The 20404-nt window shown below is 46.4% G+C and overlaps 1 protein-coding gene and 1 long non-coding RNA gene across 5 annotated transcripts in view; one reads left to right on the top strand and one right to left on the bottom strand.

Annotated features, from left to right (window-relative positions):
* The window catches only part of agbl4 (AGBL carboxypeptidase 4), a 1656729-nt gene that overhangs the window by 1621674 nt on the left and 14651 nt on the right, over positions 1 to 20404 (bottom strand). The window lies entirely within an intron of this gene.
* On the top strand, positions 11770 to 19313 carry LOC139268096 (uncharacterized). The gene is made up of 2 exons (XR_011593973.1): positions 11770 to 12253; positions 17410 to 19313. It is a non-coding gene; the product is annotated as an uncharacterized lncRNA (long non-coding RNA).

Raw genomic sequence — 20404 nt, 5'->3', positions numbered from 1 at the left:
CATATAAAATTCTGACGGGATTGGATAGGTTAAATGTAGGAAGAATGTTCCCGATGTTGGGGAAGTCCAGAAGCATGGGTCACAGTCTAAGGATAAGGAGTAAGCCATTTAGGACCAAGATGAGGAGAAACTTCTTCACTCATTTGAGAATTTTGAACCTGTAGTATTCTCTACCATAGAAAGTTGTTGAGGCAGTTCGTTAAATATATTCAAAAGGGAGTTAGATGTGACCCTTACGGCTAAAAGGATCAAGGGGTACGGAGAGAAAGCAGGAATGGGGTACTGAAGTTGCATGATCAGCCGTGATCATATTGAATGGTGATGCAGGCTCGAAGGGCCAAATGGCCGACTCCTGCACCTATTTTCTATGTTTCTGTATAGAGAACCTATTTCCTCTGCTGCCCCTTGAAATCCAGAACAAGGGGCACAATCTTAGAAATAGGTAAATCAGGAGTAAAATCAGGGAGCATTTTTCACAGAAAAGGTAGTGGAAATCTGTTGGATGCTGGATTAAATGACATTTTCAAGACTGACATTGATAGATTTTTGTTAGATCCAGTAACAAGTGATATAAATCAAAAGCAGTTAAATGGAGCTGAGGTACAGATCAGCCATGATCTAATTGAATAGGTTGAATGGCCTACTTTTATCCCCATGTTCCTATGATTGTAAAAACTTTTTTAAAAACTCATGCACTAAGTGAAGGTAGAGCGTCCGAAATCCAGGAACATCGGGACCAAGGCCATTACGGATTTCGGGTATTTCCGGATTTCAGAACGTCTTTCCGACGGCCGGAATCTGGAAACGCCCGGGCCGAGGTTCGGGTATTTCCGGATTTCGGAACGTCTTTTCGACATCCCGAATCTGGAAAGGTCTGGGCCGTGGTAAGGGAGGGCGGGCGGCAGCGGCGGAGGGGGTGGATGGCGGCGCAGGTGAAGGGAGGGGCGGCAGAAGTTCCTGGTTTAGCAGCGTTAGCTGCCGGTCAGGGATCGGCTGTTCCGGGTTCGGCAGCATCGGCTGTGGGTCAGGGGTCGGCGGCGTGAAAAACCTGCTTTGAAGACCTGCAAAAAATGCAATTAAAGTTTTTCTTTTATTTTATTCTTTTTCAGCAATTTAGTAGGTTAGGTTTTTGTGAATGTTTCATGAATTTTTATTTTTTGTTTTTTGGAATTTTGGAGGGGTGTTTTCCCAACTCGCAGCAGTAATTGGTTTTAAAAAAATGTCCGGATTCCGGACATTTTCCGGATGACCCCTCCACGGATCAGCGCAATGACCAGATTTCGGAACATTCCGAATTTTGGAACTCTGGATTTTGGACATTCAACCTGTATAATAGATACACAATGGCCTAGAAATTGGATTTGGCCCACAAACGGGGCAGTGTCAAAGGCCAGCGCTATTTGCCTGTGCCCATTGAAAGTGGTCCAGGCAGCACACAAAATTCATGCTGCTTGCTCATGATAATGATTGGAGCGCTGATCTCAACGCTAAATGAGCTGCTGATTGGTGCAACATCGGATGCAGTGTAATGGCCAATAATGTTTGGCCTAGTCTCTATCCACTACTTAAGGGGGAGGTACTTTGATGCAGCGATACCTCATTGTCATTGCAGTCTGAAGTCGTGGCACAGCAACAACAACAACAGCAACACAGAAAATGAGCTTGAAAGTTCTTGGATGCTGATCTCAAAGCCTTGGTCATGGCAGTAGAGAGAAGGCAGTTCTGTTCTTGTAGGGTGGCAGGAAGCCATCAAAGCCTACTTGCAGAAGGCTCTAGCAAGAGATAGTTACCTCTATCACGGCCAACAGTGTCGTACTGAGGACCTGATACAGTGCCGAAGGACCGTTTAATGACCTTACACAGCAGGTTAAGGTTAGTAAAGACTTAATCGAATGCCATATCCCACCATGGGATGGGCACCAGGATGTAACATTAGAAAGGTGAAAGAAAGTGCTCAAAGGATTGGGAGAGGCAGAGAGCACTAAAGTAAGAAATAGTAAGGTATTAGGTGGGGTCTAACTATGAGAGAATACAGGAGGGTCTAGGATGAGTTTACAATGTATGTATGTGAACGCATGAAGCATAGTAAACAAGGTTGCAGGCACAAATAGCTACATGGGAATATGATGTTGTGACAATAGCTGAGACCTGGCTCAAAAAGGGCAGGATTGGGTGTTAAATATTCCTGGTTATAAGGAGTTCAAGACAGATAGGGAAGGAAAGATAGGAGGTGGTGTGGCAGTGATGGTTAAGGAGAATGTTGTAGTGCTGGATTCATGGAGGAGAGTGGAGAAAAAGTAATCACTGCATCTGATACTCAGCTCAGAAACTAGAACTGCGCAAAACGTAGAGGGTATTATAGATGCGGGATCTGCACATTGTGAGGCACCGGGCACAAGTGGGCTGCATCAAGGCCAGGGAGAAAGGGTAGCTCGGGGGCCAGTTCCCCGGAGGGCAAGTTCGCGCACGAGTTCTGCTGCATAGGACTCAGATGATGGCCTTGATGGAAGGGCGACAGTCATGCACACCGAAATGCTAGGTGCAATGGCAAGCCTGTCAGAGTTTCTTGGCAATGACAAGGAGCATGGAGGAGTCCGGCTGCAATATTGGATATTGCTTTATGCAGAGCTTGGTGCCCATGATTTCTAGGCTGTAAATGATGGACAAGTTCAGGAGAGATCTTGTAGACCCAGCCACGTACTGCGTGTGATGGGCGATGTCGCTTCTTCGATTGCAGCACAGGTGGAAGCGACCCATCGTCTCAGTGCTGCAGTGAAAGCGTAGACTGCTCTCCTGCAGTCATAGCTTGCAGCCATGCAAGATCAGACTGCTGCCATTGTGGCTGGGTTTACAAGTGTTGAAAGGGGCTTGCAGGGTGTCGCAGCAGGCCAGTAATCTGTTCTCCAACAGATTGCTAGGAATGCTGAAGCGCCGCCCCAGGGGAGTGGCAGTGGGTCTGTGGAGCAGGAACCTGTTGTCCTCTTTCAGGATAATAGCATTCCTATTTTTACCATTGCCACTCCACCATTGCCCTTGTTGCTGACGGTCAGCCAGCCAGCCTAGACTGCTACCGCCCAGGCCGAGGTGGTACAGTCTACAGCCAGGCCTTCTAGGCCCACTAGGCCCACAGCTGGTCGAGGTCGTCCTGTAAGGGCATCCGTAGTCTCCCCCATGGAAACTCAGCAACCTTCCCCCAACCATGCTGCAGTCACTGGGGAAGCACTGGACTTGGAAAACACACACGCATGAACGACAGCCACCAAGGGATTGCCAAGGGTGATTAGTTCATATTATAATGTTAATTGGATACTGATGAACTTATTATTTTTGTTTGGAATGTTTGTTTTGTGGTGGCTCTCATTTCAGCTCTGTGCCCAGAAGAACACTGTGATGTTCTGTGACAGAGGGATGCTCGGATGGGGTTGTGGTGAGCAACGGGGATCCGAGATTTAATTCACTCGAAGCAGAGTCTAATGCAGCATTCACGGACAGCCCGTCCGGAATGGTGATTTGCTGACTGCCTCCTCCCTTCCTTCTCGCTCTCCTCCTCCTCCTGAGGTGGTCCCGCAATCCCTGCTGGCAAGAGCTACACCCTCATGATGGTCAAGTTGTGAAGCATGCAGCAGACCACCACAAAATGGGACATGTGCTGGAGGGCTCCTCTCGAGCGGTCAAGGCAGCTCAACCGTTGCTTCAGCAACTCGTTGATGTTCTTGGTGACAGCATGGCTCTCATTATATGAATGCTGGGCAGGAGTGGTGAGGTTATCAGCCAAGTGCAGATCGGATAGCCCTAGTCTCCGAGCAGCCACCCTCAGGTTTGACGTGGTGGCTGGAAGATTGCTGGAACAGGATGACGGCATTATGGTTGCTGCCTGGATAGCGGGCATTGACCATCAGGGTATGTTGGGCGTGGTCACACAACAACTACACATTAAGCGAGTGGTAGCCTTTGTGGTTATGGAAGAGCTCCTATTATCTACATTATAAAAGTATTTCATTGGCTGTAAAGCGCTTTGGGACATCCTGACGTTGTGAAAGGTGCTATATCAATGCAAATCTTTTTATCTCAGGATTGGTGTACAGCGCCAGCAAATCCACATGGGTGCAGTCGATGGCACCCTGCACCATGGGGAAGCCTGCTATCCTGGCAAAGTCACATGTTCACTCCTCCTGCTTCTCTTTTCAGAGAGAAGACAACGTAGTCCCTTCTCCTCGTGTAGCAAGCCACTGTGACCTCCCAGATACAGTGATGGACAGCAAACTGTGAGACGTTAGCTATGTTATCTGCCACAGACTGGCGAAGAAATTAAGGGCTACTGGGAAAGTAGTTGTCACCCTGCTCTGAGGCTGCAAGTCTGGTAGCAGGAGGTGGCAGAGTTCTCTGACCACCTCCTTGGTGAATCGGAGCCTCCTAAAACACTGCTCCTCGCTTAAGCGAAGGTAATAGAAGTGCTCTCAGAAGATTCTAGGTGGGTAAGGCCTCTTGTTGAGAGCCCTCCTGGCCCTCCTTCTCCTCCCTCTGCATGCATCTTCTCCTCTTCGCTGCCTCCGCTCCCTCGCCCAAAGATACTCGAGCACAAGTGGGACTGCAAGGAGAGCCCCATGACTGTGAGCAAGTGTTGTGACCAGAAACCTTTTAAATAAGAATGAAGGCATTCTCCACTTGCACCAACACTTCCTGTCACCTTAGGAACTTGAAATGAATTTGGAAAGCAGAGTTTACAGAAAGTTACACAGAGGCAGTGAATAACCTTTTACATAGAGCTGCTGGAAGCTCCTTCCTGCTTGTCAACGCTTGGTCAGCTGGTCGTGAATAACAAAAGCTGGTAAGTGGAGTGGCGAACACGAAAATGGCAGATCGGGCATCAAGTGAGCATTGTACACTCACTGACGTCACGATCTGCATAATCTAAATATCTCCAGTGGGCCCGGGGCTTCAGCAGTGCTGCCGACCTGCCGAAAATGGCAATTGCCACAGGACCTGCCGTAAGCAGGCGAAAGTGAGGTAGCCGCCATTTTTTCACAAAAACGGGCCTTAATGGCCAGGGCTAACACCTCCAATTTCTAGAACAATAAGTTTTCATGTTTCCATTCTGTAACTTGTGAAATTTGTTGCTTCACACTACTGTTGAAAGGAAAGGAACAATTAATTTAGAGCATTATTTTTTCCATTTATGTTACTCTGGGCAGCTACTTACATATGATTCTTCCTGCTGCTGCATATAATAATAAATAAAACTGCACTGCATTACACACTTTCCTGTCACCTCAGAGACTTGGCCTCAAATCCAGCAGGACTGCTTTGGTAAAGGTCTTCTTGCTCCTATTTGTAAGGGGCTTATACAAAACAGGCCCAACCCTTGTGAATGTCTGTCCACAATTTGACATATATTGGTAAGCTAATTAAGAGAACATAAGAACATAACAACATAAGAAATGGGAGCAAGATTAGGCCATATGGCCCTTCGAACTTGCTCCGTCATTCAATAAGATCATGGCTGATCATTGACCTCAACTCCACTTTCCCGCCCAATCTCCTTATCAATCAATTCCCCTAGACTCGAAAAATCTATCTGTAATGTATTTGCTTCATGGGTTCTTTGCTTAAGAATTCTTACCAACACATTGCTATTAAGAACTAATCGGTTTATTAGCAAAGGTTTAACAATCACACTGCACATTAATAGTTCAACTATTTGTTGTAATCAGAAAATCAAGTGCCCCCTGATTAAAGGGGGAGGCACACTCCAAAAACTTTTCAAGTACCCCTTGTTTTTTTTTGAGGGCACTAAAACACAAATTATACAAGTGCCCCCTGGCTAAAAGGGGGGAGGGCACTAAAACCGGCACAATAAACACATTAAACTTTAGATAAAAAACATAAAATTAAAATTTGGTTGCCAGGGGTGATAATGCACTCCAGTTCCTCCGGCGCCCACCTCTCACAGAAGGCCGCGAGCGTATCGGTGGACACTGCATGCTCCATCTACAGGGACACCCTGGCTCAGATGTAACCGCGAAAGAGAGGCAGGCAATTGGGCTGAACGACCCCCTCGACCGCCCGCCGCCTGGACCGGCTGATGGCCCCCTTGGCCATGCCCAGGAGCAGTCCTACAAGGAGGCCTTCCGACCTGCCCGCTCCCCTCCGCACAGGGTGCCCAAAGATCAGGAGTGTGGAACTGAAGTGCAACCAGAATTTGAGGAGCAGCCCCTTCAGATATTGGAAGAGGGGCTGCAACCTCGCACACTCAATATACATGTGGAACATGGACTCCTCTCGACCGCAGAAATTACAGGCGGCCTGGGAGCCCGTGAACCGACTTAAAAACTTATTGCACGGGACTGCTCCATGCAACACCCTCGAGGACAAGTCCCCAATAGAGGAAGGACTCCCGCATAGAGAGCATTCCATTGGGGACCCCCGCCTCCTCCGGATGGCAAGATGGTGCGCCATGGCGTGTCCGGATGGCAGGCGAGGATGGCAACGTGGAGAGTGTGCAAGAGCAGCGCATACAGGAATCCCCTCTGCGCAAAACTGAAAGGCACGGAGGGGATTTCCCGGAGGAGCCTCAAGTTGTGAGGCGCCGGTTCCCGAGGGAGGTTTCGGGGCTTGGTGCCGATGAGGAATTCCATCCGGACAGGGGTCAGTTCGTTGGGATCTCCTATGCTTGAGCCTCCTTGACACATCAACGGAGTCAGGGCCCAGCGCTGTTTTTAGCGACTCGATGGCATTGGCAATCAACAGCTCTCCAAACCTGTGAGCATACTCACAGATGCATACATTACACCAGCCACCTCAGCCTTGAATATGCTCAGCGACGTAGTGTCCACAGCCCTCTGGGACACAGAATTCCAAAGATTCATAACCCTCTGAGTGAAGAAATTCCTCCTTATCTCTGTCTTAAATGGCCTACCCCTTTTCCTGAGACAGTGCCACCTAGTTCTAGACACTCCAGCCAGAGGAAACAACCTCTCAGCATTTACCCCATCAATCCCCTTCAGAATCTTGTATGGTTCAATGAGATCACCTCTCATTCTTCTAAACTCCAGAGAGTATAGGCCCATTCTACACAATCTCTCATCACAAGACAGTCCCCTCATCCCAGGAATCAATTTAGCGAACCTTTGTTGCACAGCTTCAAAGCAAGTATATCCTTCCTTAGATAAGGATACCAAAACTGTGCACAGTACTCCAGGTGTCGTCTTACCAAGGCACTGTGCAATTGTAGCAAGACTTCCTTACTCTTATACTCCAACCCCCTTGCAATAAAGGACAACATGCCATTTGCCTTCCTTATTACTTGCTGTACCTGCATGCTAGCTTTCTGTGGTTCTTGCACGAGGACACCCAAATCTCTCTAACACCAACATTTAAAAGTTTCTCAACATTTTAAAAATATTTTGTTTTTCTATTATTCCTACCAAAGTGAATAACCTCACATGTCCCTATATTATACTCCATCTGTCACCTTACTGCCCACTCACTTAATCTATCTATATCCCTTTGCAGACTCACAGCTTACTGTCCCACCTAGCTTTGTATCGTCAGCAAACTTGGATACATTACACTCGATCCCTTCATCTAGGTCATTAATATAGATTGTAAATAGCTGAGGCCCCAGCACTGATCCTTGCGGCACCCCACTAGTTACAGTCTGCCAACCTGAAAAAGTCCCGTTTATCCCTACTCTGTTTTCTGTCCATTAACCAATCCTCTATCCATGCTAATACATTACCTCCAATCCCATGAGCCCTTATCTTGCATAATAATCTTTTATGTGGCACCTTATCGAATGCCTTTTGGAAATCCAAATGTACTGCATCCACTGGTTCCCCTTTATCTACCCTGCTAGTTGCATCCTCAGAAAATTCCAATAAATTTGTCAAACACGATTTCCCTTTCATAAAACCATGCTGACTCTGTCTAATCATGTTATGATTTTTTATGATACCACTTCCTCAACAATGGATTCCACTATTTTCCCAACGACTGATGTCAGGCTAACTGGCCTGTAGTTCCCAGTTTTCTCTCTCCCTCCTTTCTTGAATAGTGGTGTTACATTTGCTACCTTCCAATCCACTGGGACCATTCTAGAATCTAGGGAATTTTGGAAGATCAAAACCAATGCATCCACGATCTCTGCAGCCATCTCTTTTAGAACTCTAGGATGTAGGCTGTCAGGTCCATGGGCTTTGTCGGCTCTTAGTCCCATTAGTTTCTCTAGTACTTTTTCTCTACTTATATTAATTACATTAAGTTCCTCACCCTCATTAGATCCTTGGTTCCCCACTATTTTAGGTATGCTTTTTGCGTCTTCTACTGAGAAGGCAGATATAAAATATTTGTTTAACATTTCTGCCATTTCCTTATTCCCCATAATAATTTCTCCTGTCTCAGCCTCTAAGGGACCAGTGTTTACTTTTGCTACTCGCTTCCTTTTTGCATACTTGTAGAAGTTCTTACAATCTGTTTTTATATTTCTTGCTAGTTTTCTCTCATTCTATTTTTTCCCTTTATCAATTTTTTGGTCATCCTTTGCTGGTTTCTGAAACGCTCCCAATCCTCAGGCTCACAACATTATAAGCTTCTTCTTTCAATCTAATGCGATCATTAACTTCTTAAGTTAGCTATGGATGGATCACTTTTCCCGTGAAGCTTTTGTTTCTCAATGGAATGTATTTTTGTTGAGAATTATGAAATATTTCTTTAAATGCTAGCCACTGCTTACCTACCGCTATACCTTTTAATCTATTTTTCCAATCTACCATAGTCAACTCGCCCTTCATACCTACATAATTGGCTTTATTTAAGTTTAAAACACCAGTTTCAGACTTAGGCAAGTCACTCTCAAACTTAATATGAAATTCTATCGTATTATGATCACTATTCCGCAGAGGATCCCTTATTATGAGGTTGCTAATTAACCGTACCGCATTACACAAAACAAGATCTAAAATAGCCTGTTCCTTGGTTGGTTCCATGACGTATTGTTCTTGGAAACTGTCCCGACTGCATTTGATGAACTCGTACCCCAGGCTACCTTTGCCAATTTGATTTGTCCAATCTATAAGAAGATTAAAGTCCCCATAAGAAACAGGAGAAAATAAATTGCACTGTGGCGCAAGGGTATGTTCTCTCAAGGTTAGGGTTAAGACATGATCGGATTTTTCTCTGTTGGTTCTGGGGGCATCTTATTTTCAATTTTACTACTGCTAACATTCTTCCAGGTGAAATCCCTCCTGTTCTCCATTGGAAGTAATCTATCACTATGTTGGTATTAGTAATGTAAATCTAGCCAATCCTGATTTAATTATGATAATCCCAGTTCCAAACTCTTCACTGGCTTAAAGCTACTTAATTAGGATATGTATCACCCACTGAGATTAAATTAGTCACCAAAGATACAATTCCACAGCTACAGTGTTGCATTACGCACAAGGAAAGTTCAATTCATAAAACTTATAAACCCCAGCCCTAGAAAGGGAGTTAGCACCACCACATGCTAACATACCTGTAATGGAATTGCCAACATGGTCAATGTTGTCCATTACATCCATCCAAAAGACACTTCTACGATTAGGTTTTCCTTGAAATGAGGAATCTGCTCCCTACCAAATATATTTATGCCTATGTAAATGCTATGTATCTACCACAGTACATCAATGGCAAGTATCACAGCATTCAGACAAAAAAAAGGATATTAGCATATCCTGCCATGATTGCAAAAGACTTGCGTTTATATAACGTCTTTCACAACCACCGGATATCTCAAAGTGCTTTACAACCAATGAAGTACTTTTTGAGTGTAGTCACTGTTGCAATGTATGAAATGTAGCAGCCAATTTGCACACAACAAACTCCCACAAACAGCAATGTGAAAGTGACCAGATAATGGGCCCAAGTTTCAAGCCGCGCCTAGAACGGCGCAGTCCCGACCTGGACGCCCGTTTTTCACGCCACAAAGTGCACCTAAAAAAAACCTCCGTATTCTCCACCTCCCTGCAGGTCCTCTGGCCCTCGGCGCAGCGCAGCAGGAGCTGTAGGGGGCGGAGCCAGGTCCCTGCGCTGAAAACAGTGCCGGGACCTCTGCACATGCGCGCTACAGTGGGCACGCAAGTGCAGTAGCTCCAGGCGCCCGAAACTGTGTGGGAGGGGCCCGAAGCACGCAGCCCCTAGCCCTGGCCGAATGGCCTCACTGGGGCTGCGTGAATAAGGCTCCTCCCACGGCCAGCTCCTGCTTCCTCCCGACCCGACTCGACTTCCGCTTCCCGCCCCCCCTCGCCTCCGGACCGGACCCGACACCCGCTCCCCCCCGCCCCCGGACCGGACCCGACACCCGCCACCCCGCACGGGACCCAACACCCGCCCACCCCCCCGCCTCTGGACTGGATACAACCTGACCTCCCTCCCTCCCACCTGACCTCCCTCTCCCTCCCACCTGACCTCCCTCTCCCTCCCTCCCTCCCCCCGACCCGAACCGAACCGACCTCCCTCCCAACCCAACGCCACCTACCTGTAAATCTGGTGCTGGGGACGGGCCCTGCCCGAAGTCTCGGGCCCGGCCCGTTCAGCCTCCCTCCCCCTTCTCCTTCCTCCCCCACCCCCCAATCTCCTTCCCCCCCACCCCCAATCTCCTTCCCCCCCCACCCCCCAATCTCCTTCCCCCCCCCCACCCCCCCAATCTCCTTCCCCCCCACCCCCCCAATCTCCTTCCCCCCCACCCCCCCAATTTGTAACCTACGCCTGATTTTCTAAAGTGTAGACAAGGTTTTTTCGAGCGTACAAAAATCTTCACTTACTCCATTCTAAGTTAGTTTGGAGTAAGTTTTCACTCACGAAACTTTGAAATCAGGCGTAAGTGGCCGGACACGCCCACTTTTGAAAAAAATTCTGTTCCAAAGTGAAACTGTTCTAACTGACTAGAACTGGAGCAAACTAAATGACAAGAATTCCGATTTCTAAGATACTCCATTCTACACCAGTTGCTCCTAAAAATCAGGAGCAAATCATGTGGAAACTTGGGGCCAATGTGTTTTTGTTATGTTGATTGAGGGTTAAATATTGGCCAGGACACTGGGGATAACTCCCCTGCTATTCTTGGAAATAGTGCCATGGGATCATTTATATCCACCCGAGAGAGAAGACGGGGCCTCGGTTTAATGTCTCATCTGAAAGACAGCACCTTCGACTGTGCAGCATTCCTTGAGTACTGCACTGGACTGTCAGCCTAGATTTGTGCACTCAAGTCTCTAGAATGGGACTTGAACCCACAACCTTCTAACTCAGAGGCGAGTGTGCTACCCACTGAGACATGCTCTCCCCATTGTTCTGTTGGATTTTCGGACATAGCAAAGCAGGATGGGGTAAGCCACCACTAAATGAACTTTGTACCAAGAAGCCTATCTGCTGTCCCTGATATGAACTCTGCAGCAACAAGTGACTCCTGGCCAGGTGCAGGCCACTGTTTCATAGAAAGCTTTGCAACAGAATAACTAACCACAAAAGAAGATAGAGGAAGGGCCCCCAAACTCGCACCATGCTATCAGGTTTCATTAGGACTAAAAAGTTGTATGTAAATGAATTGCGTTGCCATATGGATTGATTGGTTGTATGTAAATGAATTGCGTTGCCATATGGATTGATTGGTTGTATGTAAATGAATTTAAATGATTGTATTCCGCCCCCAGTAAACTGCTTATAACCCCGCGGCACAAGGCACTCGGGGAGAAGGTGTTCACAGATCGCGGGATCTCAACTCTTCTCCCAGAGCTCTGTTAGCAATAAAATTGTCTCTCTTATTTTACTAGAGTCTATGTAAATTTATTTTCATTAACAAATTGACGTAGTCGGCAGGATACCGCGGAACTGGATAGTCGTATGACCAAGTAGAACGGGACAGTAGTCAATTTCTGACCACCCAGAAATTATACTGGAGGAAGCGGCTGGCCGGCGAAGTGGTATCAAACGAATAAAATAGATTAAGTAAGTAAAGAGACATAACTTGATAGTATGTGATAGTATGTGATAAGAGTTAAGAAATTCAGACTGTAGTGGCGTACAACGCAGACTGAAAGTAAAGTAATTAGTGATGCGGGGGTTGATTATTTTAGTCCAATGTTCATAGAAGGTGATATAGAAATCGGTGCGGAAGGGAGCTGATCACTCCAACCAAGAGCCGGACTCCGGTGGTAAGGAAACACGTTAATCTTCGCGAGCAAGACAAGAGGTCTCTGCGAGGTGAATCGTGGCCGTGAGTATTTAAGTTCAGAAATTCCATAAACTAGAGGGGAATACAGGAACACAGAGTAAATACCTTCAATGATAGGTCAGGAAACAGACGTAAAATGTGGACCGCCCGGGTCCCTAATGAACCGATCGACAAGTCTTAATTAAAAAAATGCAGAAAGACGGCTGGGATGTATCCCAGACATTAGAACAACAACGAAATTGGATAGCAAAACAAAAGAAAGATAAAACCAAAAAGGCCGGAGTATTACTGGTACATCAGTTAGCAGGACTAATTGAGCAAGTAAAGGACATTAGAGAGAAAAGGGAAGAGAAAAGTAAACAATTAAGTCAGGCACAAGGAAAATGTAGGGAATGGGAAAAGAAATGCCTGGCGTCAGAACAACAGATTCAGAACCGTTCCCAATGGGGGGGGGAGGGAAACAGCCTCACTGCCCCCTTACGAAGATTACCAAGGTGAGGCAACAGCCCCGGGTCAGGAAGATCTAGAAATCTTCCTGGCGGCGCCAGTCACCAGGAGAGGAACTATAGCGAATCCCACTGCAACCTATAAACCATTTACCCCCAGTGAGAGACAGCAGATAATAGCATCCCTGGGCAAATTACAACCCCGGTGTGCGAATACCAAATTTTGGGCAGAGCTGGATACAGTTTGGGTGGGCCACCAACTACACTTTAGGTAATGCCCGCACTAATTGGAGTAAAATTACTACAACCAAACAACAAAAGGGGGAAGGAGCCTCAGAGTATGGGGAACGATTATTCAAGAATGCTCTGGACAGGGAAACCCGGGCCGCGGCGACCGAGCATTTATCCAGGCATTTAACGACAGACTATCCGCTGCACACCAGACCATTATAAAAATGGGAGTAATTGTAACCCAGGATCATGATGAACTGGTCGAGTGGGCTAGTGGCGTCCAGGGAGGGGGCAATGAAAAATCCCAAACAAAGATAAAACAAGAAAGGGTTTTTGCAGCAGGGACGGGGGGAGGACAGAAAAAGGGGACATGCCATAACTGCGGGAAGGTGGGTCACTTTGCCAAAGAACGTAAGGGGAAACGCATGGAAAAACAATGCACATATTGCGGCAAAAAGGGACATTTAGTCGCAACCTGCTATAGTAAAAATGGCTATCCTAATAAGGCAAGGACCCGGTCAGAACAGGAATACCAGCAGTGGCAGGAGTACAAAACCACCCTGTGATGCCCGGTGGCCCCTGTACAAAGTAAAAAGGAGGGAAGGACATATGTGTCTGCCCTGATTGATTGTGGCAAGGGAAAATTAACATAACCAAAGGCAGATGGCAGTAAGGGAGATTTGGGACAGATAGCTCACCATATGGAAAGTTTAGGTGTAGCAACAGCCACAAAAACCAACTGGCATACCGAGACTGGAGGATATGGCGGCATTTGTGCCTCTGTGCCCAGGGTTTGGGCACAGACAAAATTGGATACCGGAAAGGCGGACATGGACCCTATTAAGGTCCCTGGACCATCTCATAAACCACACCGGCAATACCTTATAAGACCCCGAAGCCAGAACAGCAGTTGTAGAAATAGTAAAGGGACTAGTGGAAAAAGGTATCTTAAGAGAAACTGCACCGACAGTGTGAGATGCTAGTGGACACTGGAGCCTCAATATCCATTACCAATCTACCCCTTCCCGTAACCGACAAAAAGGCTTTAATAAACGGAATAGATGGACGGCCAACACCGGCCTACCTGAGCACCACCCAAGTGGTGGAAATTGATAATTTATGTATACCCATGAGATTTTACGTATGCAAGAATCGTGAGGGAGCAATATTGGGGAATGACGTAATGAAGGAATTTCAGGCCCTGATTGATTGTGGCAAGGGAAAATTAACATGGCCAAAGGCAGATGGCAGTAAGGGAGATTTGGGACAGATAGCTCACCATATGGAAAGTTTAGGTGTAGCAACAGCCACAAAAACCAACTGGCATACCGAGACTGGAGGATATGGTGGCATTTGTGCCTCTGTGCCCGGGATTTGGGCACAGACAAAATTGGATACTGGAAAGGCGGACATGGACCCTATTAAGGTCCCTGGACCATCTCATAAACCACACCGGCAATACCCTATAAGACCCCGAAGCCAGAACAGCAATTGTAGAAATAGTAAAGGGACTGGTGGGAAAAGGTATCTTAAGAGAAACTGTTAGCACCATTAACTCCCCAACATGGCCAGTAGGGAAGCCAGATGGGAGTTATAGACTAACCATTGACTACACTGCCCTTAATAAGGTCACCCCCAAACTATACCCGATAGTGGCCAGTCCCTCCACAATCCTTAATGGATTATCCCCTGAACATAAAATCTTTACAGTCCTGGACATAGCCAATGGCTTCTGGGCACTTCCCCTCGACCCAGAATCACAAGAGAAATTCGCCTTCACGGTGGAGGATAAACAATATACTTGGACCCGATTACCACAAGGGTTCCATAATAGTCCTGCCATATTCCACCGAGTCATGAGCAACGTACTAAAACAAATAGAAGTACCGGCAGGAAATAATATTTTACAATATGTCGACGACATATTAATAGCTTCAGAAACCAAGGAGGGACATCAGGCAACCCTATACCTGGTGTTACGAGATTTGAAGATGGCAGGCCTTAAGGTCAACCCCAAGAAAGCCCAGGTAGGAAAAACCCAAGTCCTGTACTTAGGGTACTGCCTTTCAAAGGGGTTGAAAGAAATGCCCTTGGATAGGAAAAAGGCTGTCAAGGACATGCCGAGACCAGTAACGGTAAGGGGGGTGAGGAAGGTACTGGGTCTCTTTAGTTACAGCTGGAACTTTATCCCTGAGTTTGCAAAGATTGCCGAGCCTATACAAAGACTAGTAAAGGGAGGAAAACCGGCCCTAGACCTTATAGAGTGGGGCCCTGAACAAGAACAGGCGTATAGTAAACTCAAGTCAGAACTAGTCTCCGCACGTGGATTGGGACTGCCTGACATGGGTAAAGATTTCCACATCCACTGTACCAATGAAGATGGGTTCTATAAGGCCGTGGTCACCCAAGATCACGGGGATAAAAGGAGACCTATAGCCTATTACTCCACCGCCAAAGGTCCGGTGGTGACCGGATTACCCAGATGTATGGCTGCACTAGACTGCGCAGCTTGGGCAGTAAAAATAAGCGAGCCCGTGGTAGTGACCGGAAACATCATTCTTCACACCAAACACACGTTGGTAGAAATGTTAAACACAGGAAAACTGAGAACCGTTTCTAATATGAGACGGGCAAATTGGGAAGCAGTCCTCTTGCCACCCAACAAAGCAGTAACTATAATTAGAGATGTAGGGGAAAACCCCGCGGAGGGCATAGTACAAGAGGGAGAGCCCCACAATTGCGGGGATGTGGATATGGACATGGAAGAGAATAGAATAAAAGACACGCCCCTTCAAACCGCAGAACAAATTTTGTTTGTGGACGGCTCACAAAAATACGTAGAGGGACTACCTCGTACCGCATGGACTGTAGTTAACCAGGATCTAGAGACAGTCGAATCAGGGCAAATTAGTGGGGGGGTCGTCAGCTCAGGTGGCAGAATTGGTAGCCCTCACCCGGGCACTGGAACTATCAGAGGGTAAGATCGTTAATATCTATACGGACAGTAGATATGCATCTGGGGTAGTACACGATTATATGACAGCATGGGGGAGGAGGGGTTTTATCACAACCAGCGGACATCCCATAAAACACCAGCTGAGAATAGAAGCTCTTTTAGCAGCCAGTAATAAACCAAAACAGGTAGCGGTCATTAAAATTAAAGCCCACCAAAGAGAACCGGACTGAACCAGTCCAGATTGGCTGAGTCACCAGGGAAATCAAGCTGTGGACTTAGCTGCACAAGAAGCATTAGAACAAGAGGAGTGTGAGGAAGCCTCAGTCAGCACCGCTGGGGTCCGAGACGAACAAATAAGTATCGAGAAACTACACCAGGACACTTCTGAGGAAGAAAGGGGTATGTGGACAAAGCAGGGCGCAACGCAAGGAAAGGATAACATTTGGAGACGAAACGATAAGGTAATGGCGCCTGAATGCATACAGAATACCTTATTGGAGTTGCACCATGGCCTGTCCCATTCGGGACAAGAGGCCATGACCGGGAGTCTTGAAAGAGATTGGTGGTGGAAGGGGATGAGGAGAGATATTGCCAAACATTGCCATCGATGCGTTACGTGTGCACAAAATAATCCAGGCAGACCCATTAAAATTAAAATGGGACACCAGCCCCGTCCACGGGGGCCATGGGAACATTTACAAATTGATTTCACAGGTCCTTTGCCCCTATCCCATGGAAAAAGATATTGCCTAGTGATTATAGATCAATTTACCCGGTGGGTGGAAGCTTTCCCCACACATGATTGCACTGCCTCAACAGTGGCAAGGATATTGACCGAGCAGGTGATTCCCCAATGGGGAGTGCCTCTTCAGATAGATTCCGACCAAGGCACCCACTTCACCGGGAAGATTGTAAAAACAGTATGCCAGCTGATGGGCATAAAACAAAAATTCTACATCCCCTACCACCCGCAGAGTTCTGGAATGGTAGAACGCATGAACCGTACCCTTAAGAACGCCCTGGCCAAGGCCATGCAAACGTCAGGAAGAACGTGAACAGAAGTATTACCTATTATATTAATGAAGTTAAGAGCCACGGTAAACCGGACAACCGGATTAACCCCTTATGAACTAATGACAGGAAGGGCGATGCAATTAACAGAAAGCATCATAACAGGTGGGGCCGACGTAGGCCCATTAAAAGACAAAATTAAACGGTATGTTTTGGAACTAAGCACTCAACTCAAAGGGTTGCGTAAATTAGTAAGAGACAATCAGGAAGAAAGAGACGCTCAGAAAGAGCTTGAAAGGCTCTCTGACGTCCCGATGGCGGGACGTCACGTCATGGTAAAAACATTACCTGAAAAACCAGGGTTTGCACCAAAATGGAATGGCCCATATGAGGTAATAATCAGTGGAGACACCTGAGCCTGTCTGGACATAAGAGGGAAGTGTGTATTGAAACATTGGACCCAGTTGAAATTGTACAAAGAAACTAATGAGTAAACATAAGACATGTGATTCACGATAATGTAACCAGGATACTTGTTTATGCACCCCGAACAGGTGACGACTGCAAGCAAGTCCAAATTACGGCTACTGCTAATGTGTAAATATTGTATTGTTTGAGTGTAACAAACATGTCTAAGATAGCGTATATAATCGCATTACTTTATGTTGTCACGGTTGTAAAGCTAATAGGATTAGAAGATAACTTGTTTTTCAAGACCCATATATACGGCAATCGAACCGTGTGTTACCCACTAGCCCAATCAGTAGAGGCCCTGTTCGTGGCCACCCCTGGGTGGACCCCCCGTGACTTATATACGGCAGATACCTCGGACGCACCCTGTGAGGGTCAAACAGGGGAATATAGAAGGGGTATACAGGGAAGATGCGTGGAATTAATAAATCCCACAGATCCTGTGTGCAGGGGGTCCCGGGGAAAGGACGAAACGGTGTGCTCAGACAATGCAAGCTACTCGCTTTGCTTCTCGGGGCAAGGATTGGGGTGTGCATATGCCCTGGTCCCGAGAACGCCCCCTGTGTGCAGACGCAGTGTGCCCGTCAGCACTGTCGAGTGCATAGAGGCCAGTTTACCTGCACCTGTAACGAGCAAAGATGCCTGAACGTGACCGCAGGGAGGCAAGTTATCTGCGGTCAGTGCAACGGAACTCATGTCAGCTCAGAAACATGGGCATACCCGTTTGATGCTTACCAATTGGTCAGATCGGGCTCAAATTCAAGGGAACCAAGCAATTGGTGGTATAAGCAGTTCACGAGTGTTAGCAACACCGACGTAAAGTGTTATAGAGCTAAGGAGGGATTCGTGTTCCTCCTCAACGGCACCTTCATGACCGCAACACCGACCCTCCCGGTCCTCTTTGCAGTAGGAACTATAGTATTTGTGGATTAACCATTCTGGGAAACAGCACATCTAAGGGATTGGATGCCATCAACCGGGAGCTGTCTGAATTAAGATTGTATACGCAGCAGACCCGTTATGCCGTAGATTATCAGTTAGCCCAACAGGGGAGAGTATGCACAATAATAGGAGACAAATGTATAACGCATGTTACGGCTGAATCATACAATATCACCCAAGCCATTGATGCCATAAGAAAGCAGCTTGACGAGTTCAGACAAGGCCCAAAAAGGGGGAATAGCTGGCTTGACTGGCTATTAGGGGGATCCTGGGGGTCCTATTTAACGCATGGAGTAGTTATTCTTGTTGTAATAATAATTACTTGTTGCTTGATTATCGGATGTTTTAATATCTGCTGTAAAGTCATGATGGCCCGAATAGTGCCGGTTGCCAGCGTGATCACCGGAAAAGAACATCTGATGGGAACACCCGGAGACGCCGAGGAAGACGGAGCAGACGACGCAGGCACAGACCACTACCTATGAAGGGTAGGCTAGAGCTACAGGCAAGGCAGGGAAGTAACTTGCCTCGAAGGTAGGCACTGAGCCACCTTCATTGTGGTCATCTGGATTTCATGAACATCCTCCAGGACCAACAAGCGGAACTGTTGGACTGGATTTTCGGACATAGCAAAGCAGGATGGGGTAAGCCACCACTAAATGAACTTTGTACCAAGAAGCCTATCTGCTGTCCCTGATATGAACTCTGCAGCAACAAGTGACTCCTGGCCAGGTGCAGGCCACTGTTTCATAGAAAGCTTTGCAACAGAATAACTAACCACAAAAGAAGATATAGAGGAAGGGCCCCCAAACTCGTGCCATGCTATCAGGTTTCACTAGGACTAAAAAGTTGTATGTAAATGAATTGCGTTGCAATATGGATTGATTGGTTGTATGTAAATGAATTTAAATGATTGTATTCCGCCCCTGTAAACTGCTTATAACCCCGCGGCACAAGGCACTCGGGGAGAAGGTGTTCGCAGATCGCGGGATCTCAACTCTTCTCCCAGAGCTCTGTTAGCAATAAAGTTGTCTCTCTTACTTTACTAGAGTCTATGTGAATTTATTTTCATTAACAGTTCCTTGTACTATTTTCACAGGTGAAGAGTTAGATGATCAGCATTTTACAGGAGCAAAAGGAATAGCAAAATTAACAGCCTTCAAGCTCCACACATTTTAGCAACACTGAATCACTTACGTCACAGGAAAGGGAAATACAGCATGGTTAACTCAATGAAGTTAACTGTACCGTTGGTAATAGGTGATGCCAGGAGTCTTCAGGAGGTCCAAGCACTCCAAATCCTCTGTAGAAATGCCCGAGAAAGTAGGCAGCGCAGCAAGCCTCTTTAAGCAGAGACTGCTGGATCATGTTGTCGTGCATCTGCTTCAATTAATTTCATAAAGCACAAGAATGAAGCGTAAGAGTTTATCAACATCATATAAACCACAACATGCATTAAATTTTTGAATCACACCCTGGCTTGTGCTACTCCACAAATAAGTTAGTCAACTGTCAAATGAACAACATTTAATTTTCAGTGTCAGTTGTCCTTGCAAGCTATGGGGAAAACAGACAGCGATGAACACAAGTCCCCGGCAGCTGAGTCGTACAAGTACTATAGTTATTTGGCTTTTTATTTATTGGTACAGCAGAATACCTGTATATGTTATATAAACTTATGTCATAGTCATTAATGATGAGCAACACTATTGGTATTATCATATTATAATGTCAATTACTGGAGAACACAAGGTGTCCATAAGACAATTTTCCACCAAACCTCTATAGGTTTCTGATTTTTCAGGGTGCATTTAGAAGTGTGAAACATCCAGACGTTGTAACATCCTGACACACACATGATAACGTCACAACACTCAGTGTATATGCGCTCATAAGTGTACAGTTTAAAGCTTTGCTGTCAGTTATATAAGGAAGCTACCTTTATGTTGCTAAGGCAGTTGAAAAAGAAAGCACCTGGTACATCATGGAATAAATAGTGTCACCTGCCTGTTTAACTCTTCTCAACTACTGGTGGAAGCTACCTTTTTATTCAGAGCTTTGCAGTTTCCCATCAGCTGCTTGTTAGTCAATTTCATGTCTATCTGCCCTAGCAACTTACAAGCAGCTTCCTTATAT

The sequence above is a fragment of the Pristiophorus japonicus genome, chromosome 8 (genome assembly GCF_044704955.1).
Source record: "Pristiophorus japonicus isolate sPriJap1 chromosome 8, sPriJap1.hap1, whole genome shotgun sequence".
In the NCBI taxonomy this organism is placed as follows: Eukaryota; Metazoa; Chordata; class Chondrichthyes; family Pristiophoridae; genus Pristiophorus; species Pristiophorus japonicus.
Note: the sequence above shows the minus strand (reverse complement) of the source record. Positions and strands in the feature narration are given on the sequence as shown.